The 26,046-nt window shown below is 40.8% G+C and overlaps 1 protein-coding gene across 6 annotated transcripts in view; it reads right to left on the bottom strand.

Moving 5' to 3' along the window:
- Positions 1-26,046, bottom strand: part of LOC131694211 (5-hydroxytryptamine receptor-like) — a 572,517-nt gene that overhangs the window by 295,119 nt on the left and 251,352 nt on the right. For 5 of the 6 annotated variants that reach the window (XM_058982716.1, XM_058982714.1, XM_058982718.1 and 2 more), the window contains exon 3: positions 4,944-5,075. The exons of the other annotated variant lie outside the window; for it this stretch is intronic. The gene's annotated coding sequence lies outside the window, so the exon portion shown is untranslated. The remainder of the gene's footprint in view (positions 1-4,943; positions 5,076-26,046) is intronic. 6 annotated transcript variants of the gene reach the window in all.

Here is a 26,046-nt window from a genome sequence, read left to right as displayed (position 1 = left end):
AAGTTACAACCTTAAATCCGAAGATGGTGATTGTGTGCAAGGACTTTGATGAAATCATGACGGAAAACGATCTGAGAGGTGCACTAAAGCAGCAATGTAACCTGGACGAGATGCACATGATGATCCGGTTAAGATAGGAATACGGAGGAACTCAGACAGCGATGATTCGTTTACCGGTAGCCGCTGCCAAGAAGGCACGGGAGGTAGGCAAAGTTACGGTTGGCTGGACGAGCCGCACCAGGAGTAAATAAACAAGCGGAGAAATGCTTCAAGTGTTTGGGTTTTGCACATTTAGCAGGGGCTTGCAAAGACCCAGATAGATCCGGGATGCTGGAAATGCGGGAAGACGAGCCATCTTTTGAGAGACTGCACGCAGAGGCCCAAGTGCTTGCTTTGCACCCCAACGGACGGAAACGACCATCAGATGGGTGGCTCTAAATGCCCTGCCTACAACAAAGCGACGCAATGCAGGTCAACGGTAATGGAGGTAACCCAGATAAACCTGAATCACCGTGACACCGCACAGCAACTATTGTGGCAGTCTACGACAGAATCTATGTGCGATGTCGTTTTGATCGCAGAGCCTTATCAAGTCCCCCTTGACAACGGTAACTGGGTGGCTGATAGATCAGAAACGGTTGTGGTACAAGTTATGGGCAGGTTCCCCGTTCAAGAAGTGGTAGTACGCCCATATGAGGGTTTCATTATTGCCAAAATCAACGGAGTCTTCGTGTGTAGCTATTACGCTCCTCCAAGGTGAACAAAAGAGCAGTTCAGGCTAATGCTGGAGCAGTTAACCGAGCAGTTGATCGGTGGGAAGCCGGTACTCATTGGTGGTGACTTCACAGCCTGGGCTGTGGAATGGGGCAGTAGAGTAACCAACACAAGAGGGTGTATCCAGCAGGAAGCTCTAGCGAAGTTAGACGTACGATTGTGCAATGAAGATTCTGTTAGCACATTTCGAAGAGACGGGAGAGAATCTATCATCGACGTCACATTCTGTAGTCCTTCATTGATGGCGGACATGGATTGGAGAGTATGCGAAACGTATACGCATAGTGATCACCAGGCGATTCGCTACCATATCGGCCAACGGAACGCCGCTGCAGTACGGAGAAGGATGACCGGCGAACGAAAGTGGAAGACGAAAGCCTTCAACAAAGACCTCTTCGTTGAGGCACTTCATCCGAACGGCGGGATCGAGAACGTGGATGCGGCTGACCTAACAAAAAGGATTGTGGCGGCTTGTGACGCCACAATGCCGCAAAAGCTGGAACCACGCAACCAACGGCGTCCAGCTTATTGGTGGAATGATACGCTTAGCATGCTAAGCGTTGCTTGTCTCAGAGCCAGAAGGCGGGCTCAGAGAGCGATATCGGAACCAGATAGAGAAGAGCACAAGGCAGCGTTTCGGGAAGCTAGGGCTGCTTTAAAACGGGAGATCAGACTTAGCAAGTCTTATTGCCACAAGAAGCTGTACCGAGCAGTAGACGCCAATCCCTGGGGCGACGTGTCGATACACGTCGATACACATGATGGCGAAAATGAAGGGCTCGACGACGCCTGCCGAAATGTGCCCCATTAAGCTGAAGACAATCGTCGAGGGTCTTTTCCCGAAGCACGATCCAACTGTCTGGCCATCAACACCGTACGGCGAAGAAGAAGGAGCAAACACGGACGATCGGCAAGTGACTAATGACGAGCTGCAAGCACCTAAAATTCAAAGAAAGCCCCCGGTCCGGATGGAATACCAAACGTGGTGCTGAAAGCTGCGGTCCTGGCATATCCGGACATATTCAGGATGGTGCTGCAGAAGTGTCTAAATGAAGGCAACTCGAACCAGCTTCTGGACCTTCCCCGAAATGTGGAAGGTCCAGAAGCTGGTGCTGCTGCCGAAGCCAGGGAAGCCACCGGGCGATCCGGCCTCGTATAGGCTCATATGCCTGCTGGATACACTCGGAAAACTCCTGAAAAGGACCGTTCTTAACAGATTGACGAAATTCATGGAAGGCCAGCGTGGACTGTCCAAGATGCAGTTCAGTTTCCGCAAATGAGCATCGACGGTGGATGCAATTCGGACAGTGCTCGAGAGTGCCGAGAAGGCATCTAAACAGAAGCGTAAAGAAGATCGATACTGCGCTGTGGTCACGATAGATGTAAAGAATACAGTTAACAGCGCCAGCTGGGAAGCCATCACTGCAGAGCTGCACAGAAGGAGGGTTCCCGACTATCTATGCCAGATCCTGAAGCGCTACTTCCAGAGCAGAGTGCTGCTGTACGAGACGAGCGAAGGGCAGAAGTCAATGCGAGTCACACCGGGCGTTCCTCAGGGCTCCATTCTCGGTCCAACTCTTTGGAACGTGATGTACGATAGAGTCCTAGCTCTGCGGTTGCCCAGGAAACTGAAAATCGTGGGTTTCGTAGATGCCGCGTAACTAACGGTGATGGGTGATACACTTGAAGAAGTGGAGGTGCCGGTGACGGAAACAATAGACGCGATCGAGAGCTCGATGAACGGGGTCAAGCTGCAAATAGCTCACCAAAAGACGGAGGTGTTGTTGGTCAGCAACTGCAAAGCGATTCAGCGGATGCAGATCGACGTCGGAGGGCACGTGATTGCATCGAAGTGTGCACTGAAGCAATTGGGAGTGATAATCGACGACCGGTTGAACTTCAACAACCACGTCGACTATGCATGCGAAAAATCGGCGAAGGCAACGAACGCAATAGCGAGAATCATGCCAAACGTAGGCGGCCTGAGAAGCAGTACGATGCGTCTGCTATCTACTGTTTCGTCATCGATACTCCGATATAGGGTTCCTGCCTGGAGTGCTGTGCTGAAAACCAAGCGGAACCGTGCAGAGGTGAACAGGACATACCAGCTTATGGCCGTATGAGTCGTGAGTGCCTACAGAACAATATCGTCGGAGGCACTATACGTTATCGCCGGGATGATCCCCATCTGCATCACTCTGGCGAAGGACGTGGAATGCTACCAGCGGAGAAATGCACGTAACGCAAGGAGACTGGACCGAGCGTACTCGTTGGCTAAATGGCAGCGGGAGTGGGACAACACGAAGAAAGGAAGGTGGACCCACCGACTCATCCCAAATGTGTCGGCTTGGGTGCATAGGAAGCATAGAGAGGTGAACTTCCATTTGACGCATTTTTTGTCCGAGCACGGATGCTTCCCGAAGTACTTGCATCGGTTTGGACATGCTTCGTCACCTCTTTGACCGAAGTGTGCGACCGTGTAGGAGACACCGGAACACGTGGTCTTCGAATGCGCTAAGTTCGAAGAAGCTCGTAGTGGTATACCTGGTGTGACAGTTGACAATATCGTCCAAGAGATGTGCCACGACGAGCATACCTGGGACGCCGTCAACAGAGTGGTTACGAGCATACTCTTCGAGCTGCAGAAGAAGTGGCGAAGTGACCAACAAGAAGCCACAAATCGGGTTTCGAGAGAAATTCTGCCGTCGGGGAGCTCTCCGACTGTGTAGGCTAGATCCACCGCCGGGGACCAGTTGAGTAGTACGTGACGTAGCACCGAGTCTGGGTCGTCGGGGCGCCTGTGAATCGGAAGCCAAGATTCACCGGAATAGCCGGACCGACCTCGACACCCTACCGGGGAGCTCCTGAATAAGCTGATGCTGGTGAATCGGAAACTACGCTCCACCCAGAATTGCCGGATAGACCTCAGTACCTACTTGCTGGCTCGCTGATCCACCGCCGGAGACTAGACCGAGTAGACCGCGACTAGACACCACCAGTCGCAAGTCGTCGGGGCCCCAGCGAACCGGACGCCCTGCTCCACTGGAATCGCCGAACTGACTTCGACACCTGGTTGGCTAGATCGGTTTCGGGAGACACCACCAGTCGCAAGTCGTCGGGGCCCCAGCGAACCGGACGCCCTGCTCCACTCGAATCGCCGAACTGACTTCGACACCTGGTTGGCTAGATCGGTTTCGGGAGAACTTCTCTCGCCGGGGAATTCTCCGTCGGAGTAGGCTTGGTCCACCGTCGGGAACTAAACCGAGTAGTTCACGAACAAGACGGGAGCTCAAAGAGTAAATGGTGCTGAATTGTACGAGAAGGCATAAGGGAACCGAGTCGTGGTGCTGAATGGCATAGGGGAGCCCAAGGGTTCGGTGAGTTAGACAATCTGAAGTTTGCCGTCCAGATTGTCTTCGTAGGGGAGGAGCACTAAGTCTCGACTCACAGCCAGCTTTCCGACTGCCATACAAAAATTAACAGTCTGTAGGGATGGTGGAGAACTGGTGTGCCGAGGAGTGGGGCTGTAACCCTACTGAAGGAACGAACTACTAAGTAGTTGAATTGGAGTGGGTGCTATGCAAATAAAAACCTCTCCGCGAAGTAATGCCGTAAGGTAGTGCCGGGGAGGATTCAGGTCCTGGGCAAGAGCAGTGGTTTTTAGCGGGCCGGGTGATGGCAGCCCAAACCCGTTCCCTGAGACATATGGGTTTTTGTACATTTTTCCCGTCGCAGGGCTTTCTTGAATTTTTTTTTTGCTCTCTAAAAAAACAACCATACAGACTTTTCCGATCTCGACGAACTGAGTCGTATGGTATAAGAGATTCGGCTCTGCGGGCCTCGGTTAACAGGTCGAAGTTCCGACCGATTGCATAACCTTTCTAGACGAAAAAGGCTAAAATGCAAATGACCCCCCATATATTTTGAAGTGAAATCCTAGTTAATGATTGTTCCCTAATATTGAAATATTTCATATAAATATTCCTCTATTTTTAAGAAATTTGAACTGTTAACCGATAAAAATGGCACCTTCAATCTAACGTACCGTGTACCATATCAACAAAATAGACCACAAAAAATTAAGCAGCATTTCTTGTATCCATCAAATAAAGTCTGGTATTATGATAAAACAGGTTTTATGACTCAAAAATAATGATAAAATAGCATACCCACGCACGTAGACATCCACACGAAACGCGTTCCTCGAGCGCTTCAACACGCGAGCTGTTGTGAAGATCAAACTGAGTGATGTGTCTTTAAAGGATTTGGCTCGTTGAAACAAAGGATGCTGTGATGTTTACCTGAAAATAGAGAGAAAAATAACTTTGGATAAAGTAACTGCTTGAGATTCTACAAGTGAAAAAGGAAAACAACCCTCCTCAACACTGTATATGCTAATAGATCAACTACAAGTTATGATTTATGTATTTTTATTCCTCTCGGGACAATCGATTCGACTCCGTGCTCATTAATATCTCGTTCTTTGTTAATGTTCCTTCTTCACTCGTTATTATCATTTGCTAGCGCCGGCAACGTAGACATGTAAATCGCAGACCACTTTATCTAAACGTCAATGGTGTGGTGATAAATCAGCCTACTGTTTTGATTTTACTGTTGTTTTTGTAATGAATTCGAAATTCTGTTTTTTTTTTGTTTTTGATACCGAGTCTCAACATTATACTTTTAGCTACTCCAGCCAGGAGATATTTTTTCTTTCAATGATTTATGAGCTTTTTAGTGCATTTTCTGATATTTCACAACTTATATATGTAATATTAAGATTCAACTGAAAAATCCTAAAAAAAGATTATCTTTGAAAACGGGAAAAAGAGTTTTTCACTACCCTTTACACAATCTTCATGAAAATACTGCTGATTGTTTCTTATTAAGATGGCTGCCTTTTAGACTTTCTCAGTTGAACCTAAAAAGTAGTAGTGTTTTATTGTTTTATTCTATAATATGTTTGTTATTCTAACTGCTTCTAACAATAACAACTTTTGCTACGAATATTACATTCGGTTATAATGTTGTGATTTCCTTTCGATCGGAATACTATTTAAATCAATCAAACTCAATTTTATAATCAATAGCATAACTTGATTGAATGTGTAAAGTGTCAACTGGACTATTTAATAGCAAGAAAGACCCCATAAATCTGTAGGATGATCCATCAACTGCACCCGCCCTCCTACTGATAGTTTCTGTCGGTTGTATCCTCATTATCATACCCGTCGCCATTGTGTGGTTTCGAGAACAACAACTACCACATTGACAGCCGTGATAATGAATTGCTAGCAGCCCAGTTCCCATCTACAGAAAGCATTTCGCCCCGAACAGCAGGCAGGATAACGGATCGGATGTGGTAGAGGCAGTGAAAAACCACTAGAATAAAAAAAAATCGATACACAGCTTCACTCAACTCTCGGTTAGATAGGTGTACCTGTGTGTATAGGACCTCGGCATAAAACAGTGTGAATTTCCGGAGAAATGGAAACTTTTCTACCAGCTGGAAATAGTTCTTCTCGCATTCGTTAGATACCTGTGCACAGCAATCCGGCTCGTCGTATGTGGAACTATCCAACCGGGACCGGGGGTTGGTTTGAATATGGAGATATTCACTGGCATTTAGTTAATAGTGCTGAGACGAACTCACTCGGGTGGAGCTGCAGGATACCGACGGTTAGACCACAATGAATGGTGAGAGAGGGTATTGTTGCCTGTTGGAAATGAACACTAGATAAATGCAGCTTTTCACTCAGGGTTTCGTCCGGTATGGCAAGTGCATCCCATTTGCTCGGTTACTGCGTGGCAGTAGATTGTGTTCTGCTTTTGCCATTTAAGTTTTGACTTTGTGGTTCTTGCGTAATTGTATGGAACGGAGGAAAATGATACAATTTACGGGCTGCTGGCGAGGTAGGGTTTCAGTTTTAATTTAGAAATCTCAACAACTATCAGCCAATGCTCTTGTTGAGGTAAGCTTTTTGCTCCAGCGTCCTTGAAAAAGTGTAACAGTTTGGAAGCAGGGTACGACCGCTGTTGCTAATGTGCTAATCATGTGTTCTTTCTGGGACGTCATCATATCCCAGAGATAACAAAAAGTTTTGTACATTGGGCTGGAGTTTCGAGGGTTGCAAGTTCGTATCGTGCCTTCTGGGGCAATTTTTTCACTTAATTACTTTCGCTTAACTCGCCATTTCGTCACCGTTGGATACCACCAAAAAGTGTAATGGTAAGCTCCAGCTCTAGTTGCTGGTTTCGATTTTCCAGTTACATTTTCAATATTCCGTTTTGGTTTTCAAAATTACAGTTCACTGTCCCAAGGTTTGAGGTTTGTAAAAAAAATCCACTTGAAAAAGATTTCAGTTCAATGCTGCCAGATTCTTGATTCCAATTTCCAGTTTTCTGTTTGATGACTCCACTTTCGATTTTTCATTTTTAATGGCTATGTATTCAGGTTATAATTGGCAAATTCCTGCTTCTTGCGCCAGGATTCATTCTTCACTTTTTTTTGTTTTTTCAGGAGCTAGTTTCCAAGATTCAGTTTTCAGAATTTATACCTACAAAATCAAGTTACTGAGTACCAAATCCCAGCTTCAGCTAGTTTTCTGTTTCCATTCAATGTTCGATGAATGTTTTTGAATTGGCACACTTTTCGATCCAAATTGTCTTAAAAACTACAACGGTCGCTTAGTGAAAAATATTTCAGTTAAGCTCACTTTAGCACAGTTTCAGCTAAATCAAACTTTTCTGTTTTTATTTGACACCACGTAATCCAATTCCGAAAACCAAGATAATGACTGACACATCAACCATGGTCAGTTATCCGAAACCCACCTAAAAATAATACCTACGTTCCGCTCTGTGTGCTGCTCTGCTTTCGCAAAGTGAATTTTAGTTAAATAGCATTCTATCTACGAAAGGATCGCTCGATTTGCCCAGCTGCTCGTTTGGATAAACAGAGCGATGAGCGCTTTTCCTGCGCTCCTACGAGAATGGTGTCAGGATTGCGACGGTTTCGCCGTAGGTGGACGATATGAGAGGCAACATGGGAAGCGGGCGGGGGTGAAAAATTGCATAGTTGGTCACTTCCACCTCCCACAGTGTTCGACGGTATATTCTTCTTCGGCGGTTGCTTCTAAAGCTCCTAGTGCAGCGACAAAAGCCCCGTCTGTTGGTTCATTCAATTTGACATGGAAAATTCAAATCTATCCACCTCCTGGCGGGCGGACGTACACTATTTATGACGGGTTCCGGGACGTTCTGGGAACTTCAAGCGTCGCTAAAGCGATGCAGCAGCTTTGTGGGAGTTTTGCAGTTATTCAAATTGAATTGCTTAATATTCAAGTTCAATCACGGAAATCTAACAATCCAAATCCCAGACTTTCTATTTTCCTTTCGTTGCTACATTCATTGCAGATTTGACTGTGATATGAACGATTTTTAAACTCGTCGTCTTTTTCAATTATTATTAATAGATCAAATATTTCCTCACCTTTTAAAGTTTCTCTTATTTTTACACAATTTTTTGTCTCTTTTCACACTTCTATTGATTTAGAGCACAAACTTCAATGTGGCCACATAAAATATCCATCTATTAAGAGAAAATCAAGTTACATTTTGAGCCACCCTATCAAACTGACACACGAGATGGAAGTGAGAACACCGGGAGACAGACATTTGTTTGGGTTGATTCTCCAAACAACTTCTGGCCGTTAAACGTGAGGCATTTTATGAGCGTAGGATCTCGCTTCGCTACAGTTCTATAGAAGCCATACAGCGTCTGTGCTTCCCCGGAGGACGTGCTACAATTTATTGACTAACTACGATGCAGTAGTGTGCAACGATGAAGCTATGTACAGAACGCGGACAGTATGGGAATTTGGCGGAGTTATTCAATCAGCTGCTGCTACGTTTTGACACAGTTGAGCTCGGAAGTTGTCGGATTGAATATTCGGTCGAAGGAGATTATTAACCATTTGTGCCCACGGTTGGGTTATGAATGGGCTTCTATGGTGGTGAATTGCTAAATTAAGACTGAAGGACTGGAAGCAAATAATGACTACTTTTTTATAGAGTGTTTGGTTTATGGCTATAATCTCTCGAATGGTGGTAGAAGATCATATTCGAAGAAAAAAATCTTTCCAAATAAACTATTAAATCTTAATTGTTACAAAGTCATTGGACTTTTCCTGTAAATAACTTGTTTTTTTTTCTAAAATACCTCTAGGAATTAAGAATCAGAATTTATTGGCTCGATTGGCATTGGCGATCCCCATGTTATTCGGAGATTTGTGCTTTGCGTCTCATTAAGTTTCTGGTAGGCAGAGAAAGGAAGATTAAAGAAAAAAAAATAGGGCAATGGAAAAAAGGCAACAGTACAATCACAACACAAACAATAAATAAACATCCGCCGCCAATAACCACGTTTTTTTGGTTTTCAATAAATTTTTCATTTTCGTTAACAGTTCCGCGTAGTTCCTCAAGTTGTCGGGCGTTCCAAACTTTCAGGAATTCTTCATACCCGAAAGCATTATCCGCGTACAATACTGAGCACTCTATGTTGCATCCAGGCCCGTAGCCAGGATTTTATTTCGGGAGGGGCTTAAAACTTGTTGCATATATGTGTTAATTCTGGTGATTTGAGATAGTCGCTTGAAACTGAATGTAATTTTGAAAATTTCTTAGTGAAAGCTGTTCCAAAACTAAGGCAACAGACAATATGTTGTCTGATACAAGAAATGGTATAGTGTATCAACGAATTCTTGCTTTTGAATTTGGTTTTATTATTAATTTATAAGCTACCATTTTCACCGCTGGAATTTGCAAACCTGATCTGGTCGGTCGGTCGGTCATACAACTTGAAGCCAACGAAGGGAGGCTGTCTAGCGCAGATTTATACGATATGCGTTACATCAATTGCCTTGGAACGATCCAGTGAACCATACGAAGATCATTGTCGATTATTAGGATTACACACTTTAGAAGATCGCAGGGCCGGCGGAAAGCGTGGGTAGTATGGGTAGTACTACCCACTCGAAAATAATCGAGTGGGTAATTACCCACTCGAAATTTTGAACCATTTCAAAAAATTTAGATGCGCAACGCATGTATCTCGCACTACACACATTTGAATACATCGTTTTACTACAATTCCATTTGCATAAACGAACGTGATTTAATGGGAATTTAATGTAAGGGTGTGCATTGCAAAAAGGGAAAAAATCCATACTAATGGACCCCTCACCCTATGCTTTCTACACGGATACGAAAAACTACCAAAAGTTGAGCTCTTTTGACTCAATCTCGGGGTATCCTGGAATAAGGTAAAATTAGGTAAACCGTGTTGAAGATAGTTTCCCTTTAACCACGGCAAAAACCACAACTCATTGACAGGTTTTTTACACTCAACCTTGCCTAAATTTAAGTTGAATCTACCCAATTTTGAGTATACCTCAAACAACTCAAAAGTACCTTATTCCAAGGAAGGTCTCGACTGAGTCGAATCTCTCTCTCTTTGTTTTTGACAACACTAATAAGTGCGAAAGCGACGTAAAACTCAAAATTACCTAAAATTAAGTTAAAAGAACTTATTCTGCGGGTTGTTTTATTTTTCCGTGTACCCACTCGGGCGTAAAGTGTTTCGCCACCCCTGGAAGATCGTAGTCCCGCGTCGTAAGCTACCTTCCTATCTAAGCTTCTTATGGCTGAATATGATGTTCCCGATGTTCTATCACAAATTAACCTCTACCCGAGCAGAAGAAAATAACTTCAGAATAGCAAATTCAGGTACATTGTACCCAATACTTGAACACCTCAATAAGGTATTAAGAAGCCTTGCATAAGAGGGAAAATACCTGAAATAATAACTGAGACATGTATTTACTACGAATAACTAGTTGATAATGAAACGAGTTATTATAATACCTGAATGATAACAAAACCTTTTCAACCTTCCAATATCAAAATTCACAGTATGGAGGTATTCAATAAGGTATTGATTTGGCATTTTTTAAAATTTCTGGAATACATGAATAATACTAAAATAAAGTATTATTCATCATTGAGGTATTAAGCACGTATTGAAAAATGTTTCTTCAATACCTGCCTTATACCTGAATGGGGTATTAATAATCAATTAATACCAGGTCTTGGTATGATACCAGAAAATAGTATGCTCGGGTTATTGGCCAGCTATAGCTTTCTTCTGCTCGGGTAGTTCCTCCTGATCGGGTACGCACCAACCCGTGTCCTTTGTTCTCGAACACTGCTGCACTCTGAAATGCATAACACTACCCGAGCAGAAGAAAATAACTTCAGAATACCAAATTCAGGTATACTGAACCCAATACTTGAACACAACAATAAGGTATTGAGGAGCCTTGTATAAGAGGTAAAATACCTCAAATAATAGCTGAGACATGCACTACGAATAACAAGTTGATAATAAAACGAGTTATTATAATACCTGAATAATAACAAAACATTTTCCACCTTCCAATAACAAAATTCAAAAGGTACTCAATAAGGTATTGATTTGGTATTTGTAAAACTCACTGGAATACATAAACAATACTAAAATAAAGTATTTTACCTCATTAAGGTATTAAGCAGGTATTGGAGATTGTTTCTTCAATGCCTGCATAATTCCTCAATGAGGTATTAATAATCAATTAATTCCAGGTTTTGGTATGATACCAGAAAATAGTATGCTCGAGTTATTGGCCAGTTATTTTCTCCTGGTCGGGTAACTACGCTCCCAACAACCGATATTAGAAATGACCCGTCGCTTCAACGATTATAATGACATGTCCGAATTCGTCATTAGTTCCGCGCATGTCACTTTAGGTCATTTCTTTTTAGCATAGTTCATTAAGACTTAATTATTTAAATACAAATACAAATACAATGTCAATGTCAATTCAGATGCCGAAATTCGCTCCAACCCTTCTGATTAGGCAGGCGATTTGTAGATGCGCAGAAACGGTTCAATTCCTACTCAACTCAAATTTATAATAATTTTCAATTTAAATGATGATACATTAAAGACGATTTTCAGACAAGTGAGAAAAACTAATATCTATTTAAGTATTCAGATTTTTCACAGATCCTATTCTTTTATGAAATTGATACTTTTTATATCATTAGACAGGCTTATTTTTCTAGGAAATTCTTCTACTAGATCCTTGACACTATGGCAAAAGACTGACCAGTAGTTTGTTTGTTGACATTTAAAGGGTGTCCAAAAATACTACTGATTTCTCTACAAAGCATAAATAACAAGTATAGCTGTATTTACCTAGATTAAGCAAATATTATATTTGAGCACACGAAGCTTACAGGTTTCATTTCGGAATTCATGGATTTTTGGACAATACAAAAGATGTTATACATGTTTCAATGAATTAATTTACTAAACTAGCCGGAATTTTAATCTAAAATAGGACTGTTCACTAATCGGAAGGATTACTGTTATCTTGCAATTTACGTAAATTTTGGTAAATGTAACCAGAGCTTCAAAAAATTGACATCCCTGCGTGAACTTGAAAGAGAACCGAAATTCAATTCCTGCCCGCCGCGATGAATGAATGAAATGTTTGGTTCGTTTCCCTCGTCATTCATTCTCCCAACATAGCGCATTCGGGTTCGCATATGTTCGGTTTCAGAAGCAAACTGAATTTTTTTCTATGCTATGCTCTGAGAGTCATTATTGAGCGAAAATACACTAGACATAGATTACGTAGCTCATATATGCTCGAACTGTCCACATAAAAACAAATGAATGTTTTGGTTGGTGAAGGAATTTATATTTTCTCTGCACTCAAACATTCGATTCTGTATGAAATTTCAGTCAGTTGTAAAGCTGAATGACCGAGGCGAATATTATTTGGATAAGCAGAAATAGTTAACCGATTTTGAAATTTCGAAGCACTGAATATAACATTGATGACACCACTAGAATTACTCGAAACTATAAATATGGGTGAGCTAAATAATTTTAGCATTACGCTTGCTTCCGACAAATCAAAGAAAACACATCGCACTTGCTTCTCCAGTGCCGAAGAGACTTTTTTCAGATTTCTATGTTTTTAAATTATTGTAATTTCTCCGATTTCAGTGAATCTTTTGCAAAATTTTTTGTCAGCGGCAGTTTTTGTGATGCGAAGATGCTTGCAGTTACACTTTCTAAGTCAATTCAAACAATCTACTCAGTAATTAATTCATTTTTAATTGGCTCAAGTTTTTTTTACAATCATCATCAAGATTGAAAAAAATGCATGATTTCTTGAAGAAAGCTATGATGCTTTTTGATTACAGGTTTGTTTTACCAAAATTTAGGAAACAATTTCAATCAACGTTGTTCCACCTAACGTTGAATGTTGTGCGGATAACGAAGACGTAATGTGTTTTCGAAAATGCCGTTTTATTCAAACCGAATTGAGAGGATCAGAGCGAAATTCCGAAAGCACTCGTTCTGAGTGCATAGAAAAGATAGAAGAGGTGCTCTTAGCTGATTCTTTTGTCCTCCTCCGTGATTTCTGATCATCTCTCATTTTAGTCCAAAACGAATAAAAAACAGATCGTGAGACTGCTATATACTGAAGACCTAAAATCGAAATTATTAGACTAATAGATTCAACCAGTCGCAACAATGTTGCGAACTCGCATGAACGGAACGAATTCCTCGCATGAAAGTGAAATTAAGTACCAATGGAAATGATGATGCGATAAAATAACGCTAAAGCAAAAACTGTCGCCTCAGCTATATCCTTCTCAGTAAATTGAAATATTTTTTGTTTAGTACGCTTGAATGTGATATCTAGTATTTATACTAAGAGTACAGAGTGCACAGACCTAATACAGTAATTCAAATTGGGCACAATTCACAAACCTGTCATTTAAATTTAAAATCACTTGCGAAGATGCGTTCACTTTTGGAGAGTTTTAGTAGTGAGTCGTCCATTAAACTTCTTCTACTATTTTTTAAATAATTCATATTGAACTCGGTTCAATGCTTTAGCCAATCGAAACAGTGGTTCTGTTATCTAGTTATATCTATTTCCAACAATAAGAATAATGAAATGAGTTTTACTGGTTGTCCAACAGATCTGACGCACGCGCTTAACCATTGCACGTAGATACCTGTTTACGCAGGTTTAAGCAGGGAAATATTTTTTTCTCGCCAACTGCGTATAAAGGATCGTTCATATCTATCTCGCAATTGAACACTTCCGCTTCATAATCGTGGTTGCTGCCTTTATGTTCGCAAACATGTTTGCTTGTTGCCTTTATGATTGTGAATTTCCTAAATGATTGTGCTGGCTGTAGATTTTGAGATATTGACGCAACTTTTACCGTTGTTAATATTTCCTGAACATGTCCCACATATTTGGTATTTGTGTGTGTTCAGCGGTAAATAAATCGTACTGTGACGTTTTTTCACAGAACTGGAACGTACTAGTTGCCTTAGATATTTGCAAAGAATACTATATGTAATTGTACTATCGCATTATGTTTATACTGCATTTCTCCCATATGTGATATGTATCTGCAAGTAAGCGGTATCCGATCTTGTAACCGAATATTGATTCTCTCACCGTCCATTCATATGAAGCTCTTAATTACAGTATTGTCACACACAACCATTAAAATTAAATGGCTTTAAATCATTCAAAATCAATGATTTCGCCTGATCTAATTTGTTGAACGCTATGAGCGTAGAATACCTGAGGTGGTAGAACTCAATAAAGGTGGCTATCGTAAGTATAGCCTCCATTTTCACCTTCAGAAAATGTTTCTCATCACAAATACTCGGTCTTATGCTAATCACCACTAATCACAGTATTTGGCCGGTGCACCACTTCTTGCTTCTGTGACTCACTCATCTCGACAGATTACTAGAACATAGTATAATAGAAGTTTCCTTTGTTCTTCAGACAAGGAGCACAATATAAAAGAAACTTTATTTGTCGTTCGCTTCACACCGGCTGGGACAGAAGCATAAACCACACTGAATTTCGTGACCATTGATTTTGGTTGTTGGAAACAGCAGTCTTCTAACTTTATCTCAAACCAAACGAGCTACAAGTTAATGAGAAGGTATCTCCGACAACAGACAGCCCCTCTGGCTCAATGGAGATCGATTTGAATATTTACCCGATGGCAAAATAATGCCGATAAATCTCCCTTTCGATAGAAATTACATTCATCAAATACAGCAGGCCCCTGGAAGGTCTACTTCCGAACCGAATATAACCCATTTAACATCATCGATATATCGCGAAAACTAACTAAACAACACTTGGCCGTGTGCGAAGAAGTATCTTGTCTACATACCCGCCTGGGAATTAGAGATTGATGGTGTATTCTCCAACAGGTACCATATATGCGAAATATGGGGTTGGCTTCTTCCAGTACCCTTTGCTTCAGTCAATGAAAATTCTGGTTTTCAAGCAATACGTTCAGCATAAATTGAGGAGTATAAAAACTTATTTTCAATCAGTCTCATGACGAGCCTTTCGTCGGATCTCCTCTTCCAAACTTTATTCTTTTGAACGGGGCTCGTCTACCTGTTTCCCTTTTTTGTCTCGATGCATGCCGTTATTGCGAACGCCAACTGTCACAATTCTCTTTGAAAGGAAATTCAGGACAAACCGTTACTGGCCGAGTACAGTACATAGTAGTTGACGATAAAGAAAACTTTCTCTTTTATCTACTGCCAACATCTGCGATTTGCGAGTTACGGTTTGTCCGGAATTTCCATTCAAAGTGAATTTTGACATTTGGCTTTTAAGCCGTAATCATATGTTTGTCTAGAATTAGGCCATACAGCTACCCAATGTAGAAACGTAGAAACCACGACTATATTCTACGCTCCCTTGTCCAGTAAAAAGAGTCTGACAATCCCATATGTTCTAATGCGCATAAACAATTCCGAAGAATCATTTCCTCTCCTAACCTGCCCCTGAGCTCTGAGAGTGTCCTTTGATGGGTGCTATTACAAAACCGAAATAAGTGGCTCCTCGTCTCGGAAACTAACAGGAATTTCCTAAAGGATCATCAAAAACCCCAAGTGTCCTTATATTTCACTCCCATGATTTTCCTAGGTTTAACACGAAGTATTTGGTTAACTTCCTGCGTAGATGTTCCACAATTTTAACATTATTCGCCATCGAATTAAACTTCGGTACCAGATATGGAAGTTGTTGGTTGTCAAGTCCGAATCAAAGGCAGACATTGTTCCCCCATACATCGCACTTGAGTTGGATCAAGAAGACTTCAACTCCCACGGTATGCCATAAGGTTGTCTTCACGTTGATAACCGATCTATCTTACTGCATAATATTCGCGACAATTTTAATATGATCCTGACTACTCCACAACCACATTGTACTCGACCTCAATTAGTGTGCCTATTGATTGGAACAGCTACGCGTCCACTATATTCGAATCAATCGAATCAAAACGAGAAACAATCAAATCCCTTGGTGGAAGCATACAAGGTTTTAACTTGCTTGATTATCGACACAGCGGTTAAAGGTCAGAAAGATCCGGCGCAAACAGCAGTGGACGGTCTCCCACTTCGTGGTGACTAGAGAGCACTCAGAACTGTATGCGAAAAGGTCCTATAAGGACTTTTTGAATGTCGGATAGCCCGATTTTTTTCCGAATATATGCAATGTTTGAAACGCAAATGAGAAACTTAATGAATGCTGGAAAAGTGGTTATAGGCACCGGTATGCCGAGGGCTTAACGAGAAAAATATTGTTTCATCTGGTGGCTAGGTTCTACGCTGTGTATTCTACTCATCCGTTGATCGGAATACACGGAACCAATAAGCCTTTTTCGGAGACAACTGCATTCCGTATAGGTCAACACTCAAACAATTCGTGTTTCGCGATGAAATGATAATACTTTATTTTATCTAAATGATAACACAAAGTTTGAATTCTTTTGCATTGCTCCATTCCGGGTAATGAGAAGGCGGAATGGTAATAAGAATAGGCGAACAGTTAGGCATTAGAAGGTGATATTCATGAAAGATCGCGTAGCTTCAACGAGTTTTTCAATATTTATTATCAGAGGACGCTCAAAAATTGGCAAATGTTCGTGGAACAAACGGAAGTTTAGGAATACCAAAGGCACAAACAAGCGTTGGTTCAAGGAGATGGATAAGGCACTTCATTCGGATCATGTCTCGGGTTATGTCCAGTCATTAAACGTTGGATGAGCATCTCCGGTGTAGTGGGGTAGCGGAGAGCGGTCTCTGCGCTTATGGTGACGATTATCGCAACATTAAACATGTTGTCTGGTCGTGCACCCAGTGCCCTAGCGCCAGATCTCCGTTAAACGAATCCCTTCCGCCTGGTTCCAGTCCGAGATGTGCTAGCTATCCTCGATCTCCATATATGTCTCTCATATACAGATTTTTAAACACGATAGATAGCCAAATTTAGTTATATTTTCTCACTTGGTTGGAATGCTAACAGCTACCTGGAAATCTGGTCATAAAAGAGTTCCCGGCGGATCCAAGGATCGGGTTCATGATGTCCTGTAGTATTCTTCCTGCTGCAAGCTTAATTTCTTCTTATTCATAACATTGTTGTCCGCCCTCTCTTTACTTTCCCTGGTACGGTCTCTGCCACTCTGGTATTGAAATCAACTCCTCTTGTGTATACCTTTTGCCTTCCTTACAATAAGCCTAATAGTAGTTCTACTTGTTTCAATTGGTCGGTGTTAAGTCAGACCGGACTAAATCGCAAAACATCAAAAAATGAGATAATTATAGCACTGGATACAGAATTTCGTCAGCTACATTCGACTCTTGCCAGATTTGAAATATGTAACAATAAACAAGAATTACGGCAAAAATTAATTTCCAATCATAATGTAAAGGATGCTGCGATTCAAACTTTAAACTCGTTTTTCTCGAAATCAATATTTTGTCAATTAGTCCGGCCTGACTTAACACCGACCAATTGTTAACCGTTATATATCCGACGCGGTACCCGGATACCTTTATAGGTTTCAATTAATGAAATTCCAATGTTTTATCCATAGCTGGAAATTGAAACTTTGTGACATCTTAGAACTTCACTAAGTCAAACTTTGGAGTTAATAATATTGTTAATATAGTAAGGGGGGTGAGGAGGGGCTCCTGATTTTTTTTACTACGTAACAGGCCGACGAGGGTACCCGGGCACCCACAAAACTGAAATGGTAATAACCAAGGCAATTTCCAACCGATTTCGATACTTTTGGGAACTCATCCACTTTTAAACTTGGTAAAAACGAATCGGGTTGATTCATTCGGTTCCCGGGAATCCGGATTTCCGGAAGCATGTTCCAGTGCTGGGATCCTATTTGTGAATTTCAATGGAATGCTGGCAATATGGGTATTAAAGGTTTTGGAATTACATCAGTAGGCTGTATCTCGTGGTTTTGGAACCATTTGGTCATTTGACTCCGGAACGGACATTCCGGAGCAGGTTTCCGTGGGCAATGAGTGGCCATTCCGAGGTCAAATTTATATATGGTCCCGTAACAATAAATAACAGACTTCCGAGACAATTTGAAGAGTTTTGATACTCCTATTGCTAGGACATTTTTAAAATTTACAAATCATGCCCATTTCTCCGGAATATCCGGATTATAAAGTACCAGATCCATTCATCCCGTCCCATTCCACAGAATCAAAAAGTGGACGAGTTTCTGAATCCAAAACATCTAAAAGTGTCCAAATAGGCTAAAGGAAGCCCTAGTTATGAGCGTTTCAATTTGTGGGTACCCTCGTCGGCCTGTTAAAGATGTTTTGCCTTTCTCATATAAAGAAAGGCTATGCAATCACTGTAAAAATCGACTTTTTAACAAAGGCCCGGAGGGCCGGTTGTCATACACCATTCGATTCAGTTCGTCGAGATCGGCAAATGTCTGTGTGTATGTATTAGGGTGGGGCATTGTTACATGGAAAAATGTAATCATAGCCACATCAACCGAGCACAGCACTTTTTTGGTTCCTTTTGGGGTCCCAAACAACTGTGCAAAATTTGGGGTCGATTGGTGTTGACCCGGCGTAGCGCATTGCGATTGAAATTTGTATGGAGATTAGTATGGGAAAACCTACATTTTTGCATTTTTAATTCTACAGACTACAATTATTCCTGTAGTGTGCCAACAAATAGATAGAAGTATAGTCCAGGATATGCTGAATAACTTTGCCGAAGGATGTATGGTGTTAGAATGTCTCTAAGCCAAGTTATAGCTGTTCAAAGTTCGATACATCGAATTAAATGCCAAAAATCATTTTTATTGACAACACTGCCGGTGTACCAATGGTATTTCATATAGCATTCCAAAATAACATTATATATTTTAGTTTTACCACATTGATATGTTTGGATGAATTATTCAAAAGTCTTAGCTCAATTTCATGAGCGTAGGTAGTTGAGCAATGGGGCGTAACGAGGGGGGGGGGGCATTAATATGCAGAAATTCGAACTGAAATGTTGTCGAGTTGGAATGTTCAGATTAATTGCATAATAGTAACGATGAAATAAAACATACTGTATCCCTTTGCCTTGACTTTTATCAATAGAAGTTACGTTATAGACTGAATCAATTGATGTCGAGTTGATATGTCAGAGGATTGCATTGATTATGTTTCAGTTTAATAGGCACTATGATTGATGGGATGCTCATTTCGATGCTGTTAGATCACCTGAAGCAAAAATTGTTGTAGGGATCTGGTGGATTTCATGTTGAAGTCCAGAAATTAGCTTCACGCCTCGTGATCGAACAGCATAGAAATGGGCATGCTATCAAATCATAATGCGTATTAAACCGAAATATAATCCTCTGACATATCAAATCGACATCAGTTGATTCAGTCTGCAACATAACTTCTATTGATAAAAGTCAAAGCAAAGGGATACAGTATGTTTTATTTCATCGTTACTATTATGCGTAGGACATTGTGTAATTGTTTTGAGATAATTCATCTGAACATTCCAACTCGACAACATTTCAGTTCGAATTTCTACATATAAAATCCTCCCCCCCCCCATCCACCCTCACTACGCCCTATTTCTCAACTACCTACGCTCATGAAATTGAGCTAAGACTTTTGAATAATTCATCCAAACATATCAATCTGGTAAAACTAAAATATATAATGTTATTTTGGGATGCTATATGAAATACCTTTGGTACACCCGCAGTGTTGGCAATAAAAATGATTTTTGGCATTTAATTCGATGTATCGAACTTTGAACAGCTATAACATGACTTAGAGACATTCTAACACCATACATCCTTCGGCAAAGTTGTTCAGCATATCCTGGACTATACTTCTATCTATTTGTTTGCATACTAAAGGAAGAATTGTAGTCGGTAGAATTAAAAATGCAAAAATGTAGGTTTTCCCATACTAATCTCCATACAAATTTCAATCGCAATGCGCTACGCCGGGTCAACACCAATCGACCCCAAATTTTGCACAGTTGTTTAGGACCCCAAAAGCAACCAAAAAAGTGCTGTGCTGAAAAAACGATCATTTTGCCCCACCCTAGCATGTATGTGTGGATGTATGTGTGTATGTGTGTGTGTCATTTAAACTCACACAATTTTCTCAGAGATGGCTGGACCGATTTTCGCAAACTTAGTTTCATCTAAAAGGTATAACGCTCCCATAAGCTGCTATTGAATTTTTAGTTGATCCGACTTCCGGTTCCGGAGTTACGGGTTGAAGAGTGCGGTCACACAGCAAATTCCCATATAAACTGGTACCACCATGAAGTTCAAATGATGTAAAACATATTAAAATTGATGTAACATTACTCTAGTTTGCGGGTCTGGATCACTAATGATCAATCAAAGCAGCTTTGACCACATTGGCCACCTATGACGGTTCATGACACCCCCGGGGAACCCGCCAAGTTCCTAAGCTAATATCACACCCATTCCCCAACGAATTCTCTACCGATTTTTACAAACTTGATTTCAAATGAAAGATACAGTAATACCATTGACTGCTGCTGAATTTCATTTGGTTCTGACTCTTGCTTCCGGAGTTACAGGGGTGTTAGTAAGGATACACTGGAATTTCCCATATAAATCGGTACAATCGTAATACCTCAGAGGCTAAACACTATTGAAATGGTCACCAAATTACTTCTAATCGTAGATCTAGATCACTGATTGCCAATCAAACATTCTTTGAATATATTGTCCACTATCGACGATTCCGGAATTCCAGGCATATTCCACAATTAATGTCACATCGGTTCTTCGATGATGACTGAACCGATTTTCTCAAATCAAGTCTCAAATGGAAGGCAAAATATGCAGTTGAGTATTGCGTCGACGCCCCTCCCCTCCCCCCCCCCACCTTGCCCTTACACCTCCCTCCTTCATCCCTCCCCTCCTCTTGGACCACCCTCACGCCCGCATTTCCTTCATCCACCCCATATACCGAAATAAGATGAAGGATTTCTGACGCATCCTCCACTCCCACTCTACTAACCCCCCATTCCCTCCACTTTCAAACCCATTCCACCAACATTTCAAAATATAATCACATGAAGATAACATTGAACTCATGCTTATTAAGCTAATTAAATATTATTCTTTTGCCTTTCTTATATAGAAAGGTTATGCAATTGCTCCAAAAACCGACTTTCTAACCGAGGCCCGGAGGGCCGAGTCTCATATAACATTCGACTCAGTTCGCCGAGATCGCAAAATATCTGTGTGTATGTATGTATGTATGTGTGTGTATGTGCGGATTTGTTAACATGTCCACATCGGTTTCTCGGAGATGGCTGAACCGATTTTTACAAAGTAAGATTCAAATGAAAGGTATAATATTCCCATAGGTTGCTATTGAATTTCATTTTCAACCGACATCTTGTTCCGGATTACGAGTTGAAGAGTATGGTTACAGAACAAAATTTGTTGATTTGTCCACATCGGTTTCTCGGAATTTTCTGAACCGATTTTAACAAACTTGATTTTAAATGAAAGGTCCATCAGCTGCTATTGAGTTTTGTGTGGATCCGAGTTCTGGTTCCTGAATTACAGGGTGATACGTACGATCACGCAGCAAATCCCGATTCCAACGAATTCTGCGATGAATGTAAAAAGGTGATTTTTTTCCAAAATGTAAACACAACTGTTGAATTTGTAGATCTAGGTCACCAATAGTCATTCAAAGTTTCTTTGACCACACTGGCCACCATCGACGGGTCCGAAAGCATCCAAATTCAGAATAACGGTTATATTGGTTTCTCGAAAATGGCTAGACCGATTTAATCAACTTAGTCTCAAATGAAGAGTGTTGCGTCCCCGGAAACTGATATTAAATTCCATCTCCATCCGACTTCCGGCTCCGGAGTTACGGGTTGTGGAGTGCGATCACATAGAAAACTCCGATTCAAACCGATACCGCGATGAATGCAAAAAGGTATATATACTTATATATACTTACCAAATGTAATAAGAATGAAAGACATTTCCATAATGTTATATTGTACGAACCAGGTATTAAATCATAGTTTGGAGAAATGAGAAAGGCACAATTGCACCTCTAGGTGGATTAAAACAGGTTTTTTTTCTTTGACACACAACGGTTAATCAAACAATAGTTCGTGCTAAAATAAATAACATCATATATCTAGTCTTTGAAAATGTTTCTAACTGCATTCTTTAGTCTGAGTCAAACTGCGCTAGTATTTTGCTGCATATCGATCTTTAGTCCTTATTTTAAAATATAGATTTTTTAAAAATATATTCTCCTTAGTATCATTAAAAAATAAGTTTAAATTTTAAACAAATCCTTATTATTATACCATATTTTCAAAAAATTTAAATTGTAAACCAAAAGAAATTTACATCTCAATAAAAAAAAATTATTGTGCATCGATAATTTTGTGAGTGGTTAATTTCAGATTCTAGTTTGTTCCAAACTTTCGAGTGGGTATTTCCCCTCTCTGTTATTTTCGAGTGGGTAGTACTACCCATACTACCCACGGTATCCGCCGGCCGATGTGCATTTTTTGGTCACATACATACATCCATACGCACACACACATACTTTTACCGAACTCGACGAACTGAGTCGAATGGTATAAGAGACTCAGCTTTTCGGGTCTCGGTTGAAAAGTCGGTTTTCAGAGTGATTTCCATAGGAGAAAGGCAAAAATATGTATTCTGCTAAAAATTCACCAAACCATTTTTTTTTGAAAATCAATGTTCAATGTTGAATTTTCAAAACACCCTAATTGAGGTAAAAAAAAATAAAAAAAAAAATAACATTAAATATGAATTCAGCGTCGCGAAGTTACCCGAATGTGATGTTTTCAACTTTTAATCGTCGATTTCGGTTGAAATTGCCATCAGATACACTGGGGGAACAATAGTTTATTTAATCGCTCACCAAATTGCTAAAGTGGGGGTACCTAATAATATACATCAACACCATCCCCCACAAATGGGACCTGCCATTCCGAACACCAAATCAGTTGGGGAGTATTAAAATAGTGCGTCAATAAAAACTTAAATTTCGAAGTTCGGTTGGATGAAGTATCAAGAAGACGGACAGAAAGTTAAATTCAACTGCCGCTATGACAATAAATCCAAAGAAAGAACCCACACTTTATCAGCCTTCTCACTTATAAGAGTGAATTCGGGTGCTAACAAACTTCTTTTGTTTTTCTATGAATAGAAAAGCTATCAAATGAAACGACATGCCTAAAAAGGCATAGCAATAAAATAATATAAAGGAAAATAATTGCATACCTTCTCTCGAATTAAATCCGAGATTATCCTCGAAAATTCAAAATTGAAAGCTCTCCAACGACATACGTAGGGTATCCAACTTAGCGTCCAGCTCCGTATCGCCATATTCATTTTCTTTATTGTTATTTTATTTCAATTTCAGCAGCTTCCAATTCATACCCGGAACGGAACAAATCCCTTCTGTCTATTTTTATGTGTTGTTGCCTAACCAGATCACCTCGCTTGGCAGGGACCGCGCCCAGCCAGTCATCTAACTGTGAAAAGATTGCTGGTGGGCCATTCGGAACGGTCGTGGTCGTTAAAATGCAAATTGACTATTAACGTGTGGCTCTGGTGGGGAGTTCGGTTTCACCCTTCCCTTGATTGTGGCTGTTGGGCCAGAAAACAAAAGGCTAACCAAATTGACACACCCTCATCGAAGGCTGCGATGAAAAGCGTCACCCGGTACATGGGCGGTGTTGGGTTATGGTGGTAGTAGGTAGTTCGTCGGATTGAGGAAATGTGTGCCACGGGCTTGATTTCTATTTTAGGATCGCTGGCAGGCTCGGGAAAATTTAATTCAACTTTCTCTCTAGAGATTAAATTTCTACACAATTCTGAGGATTAATAGCTGTAGCTGAATTTCATTTTCACAGCCTTGTGGGTATTTTTGTTTTTGATTGGGGGATTAGGGCACCAACGATTCGGTCAACGCACGCTTCCTTCGTTATGGATTTTATTTTCAGTTGTTTTGGGTACCTTCCTGTTCGTACGCACATAATTCCTCCGGTCGTTTATCGTTGTTTTCATGTTTCTGCCGTTTCCACCAATGTCAATAGAAAATTAAAGGTTTCCTCTTTCGATAACACCTCTCGAATTTTGCTGTGGAGTCTCGATTTCAAGTTGATTGGTTTCTTGTTTTCTTCTCTCGCCCAAATCGAATATAGTAGTAAGAGTGTCAAACAGTTGACATTTTAACGATGATGTCAGTGGACACATAAATAGTGTTCCGGAAACTGTCGTATCCTTTGCTACTTACTATTACAAAGTAGGACCCCTTTTCAACAAAATTATCATTCAAGATCAACACACACACAAATAAAACAGACCTTTCAACATGTCATCTTACAATTTCGAAATAACTTTTCCCAGAGCTCACACGTGCCTCAGTCTATATGTATAATAGCTACTATTTACTTCTTCACAGCCCAATTAGGCTCTAAAAGCTACACGACAGTGAAAATGAAACCAATAGCATAAAAAACGGCAGCACGAAGAAATTGCCTTCCACTGTCACATCTATATATGTATGGCAGCTTCCGTTCAGGCCCACGGGGAAAATACTGGGCTTTAACAAATTGTCGTTCATTAAAAAGTTTGCCACCAGGATCTCGTGCTCCGTCGAGCCGCCCCGGTCGGTATTTGAGCTAACCGGTGATGAAGTTGATGGATAGGAGACCAAAGTCACCACTCGTTTGGGGGTATTATCCTAGTACCTACTGTTCTGTGCTGGCGGACTTATTTCCTTTGAACTGGCAACACAAAAATGAAAAGTTTACGAATGATGGTACCATTTCCATTAAAAGCGATACTTTTGACTGGTGCGACAAGTTGTGCTGTGTGTTTTTGGGCTGCTGAATTACTGAGACCGGTTGCACGGAGATAAAACCGCAGAAAAGGCTCGTAGCGTAGGACAATGTTTGCTTAAATCGATGCTGATTCGGTTTAGTGTGGAATTTACCAAACTTTCCTGCCGCAAGCAGAGCTAAATTTTATCTGACAATGTTCGCAAACAAACAAGATACAATCGCTTTGAACTTTGTGTGCTCGGATGTGCTATCAACGAGCGAACGGCCTTTGCCCAGTAAACATAAAATGGGGGCTCCCGCCGAAGCGAACGTTGATTAATGGAGGAGTGTGACCTTTTAGAATTGGTGCTGGGAAATTTATTGTTAATAGAATAGTGATGTTATCATTGGGATGAAACATGGAGTTTGTAATGTTAATTTCGTGAAAGTTTGCCAGTCGTCGTCCAGTTTTTGTTTACAAAAATTATCCAAGCGCGATAACGTGTATTACCATTGCCATTTTTATCACTTATACTAAACATTTGGATCCGAGAAAGGGTAACTTTGCTCGAAACTGGCCTGTTTGAATAGATTTTATTATTATTGGAGCAAACCATCTCTGAGTTGAGTCCAGAAACAAAATATTAAAAAAATTAAATTATTAAAATTCTTTTAAGGGGGTCCTCTTCTATTTTTTTCCAGCAATCGATTTTTTTTATTATATAAATCGAAGGTTGAAAGTGTCTAGAATATGTTGGTAAAATGTTTTTGCCTTTCTCATATAGAAAGGTTATGCAATCACTCTGAAAAACGTCAAAATAATCCCGGCCCAGAGGTCCGAGCGTCATATCCCATTCGACTCAGTTGGACGAGATCGGAAAAAGTCTGTATGTGTGTATGTGTGTATATATGTGCGTATGTGTCAAATAATGTC

This window comes from Topomyia yanbarensis, chromosome 3 (genome assembly GCF_030247195.1).
Source record: "Topomyia yanbarensis strain Yona2022 chromosome 3, ASM3024719v1, whole genome shotgun sequence".
Taxonomy (NCBI): Eukaryota; Metazoa; Arthropoda; class Insecta; order Diptera; family Culicidae; genus Topomyia; species Topomyia yanbarensis.
Note: the sequence above shows the minus strand (reverse complement) of the source record. Positions and strands in the feature narration are given on the sequence as shown.